The sequence below is a fragment of the Myotis brandtii genome, unplaced genomic scaffold, assembly GCF_000412655.1.
Source record: "Myotis brandtii unplaced genomic scaffold, ASM41265v1 scaffold952, whole genome shotgun sequence".
In the NCBI taxonomy this organism is placed as follows: domain Eukaryota; kingdom Metazoa; phylum Chordata; class Mammalia; order Chiroptera; family Vespertilionidae; genus Myotis; species Myotis brandtii.
The window spans coordinates 212,346-212,568 of NW_005371930.1; the positions used below are offsets into that span (position 1 = coordinate 212,346).

General features: G+C 67.3%; 1 protein-coding gene across 1 annotated transcript in view; it reads left to right on the forward strand.

Annotated features, from left to right (window-relative positions):
• Positions 1-223, forward strand: part of CERK (ceramide kinase) — a 39,603-nt gene that overhangs the window by 18,365 nt on the left and 21,015 nt on the right. The gene's annotated exons all lie outside the window — the stretch shown is intronic.

Consider the following 223-nt stretch of genomic DNA (forward strand, 5'->3'; position numbering starts at 1 on the left):
GGCCGCACTGTGACCCTATGGGCCGCACTGTGGCCCCTTCGGCCGCCCTCTGGGATGGGTTTCCCGGGTGCTGTTGTCTGCCTCCACCTGCTGTTCGGATCGCAGGCTGCCCTGGGGTCACAGCTGGAGAGAGGAGGGAAGGGAAATTCGGGGACTCCCCCCCCACCCTGCTCCTCCCCCTCGGGCTTCTCTGGCCCAGCCTCTGCTGTTTGCTGCTAGAGCC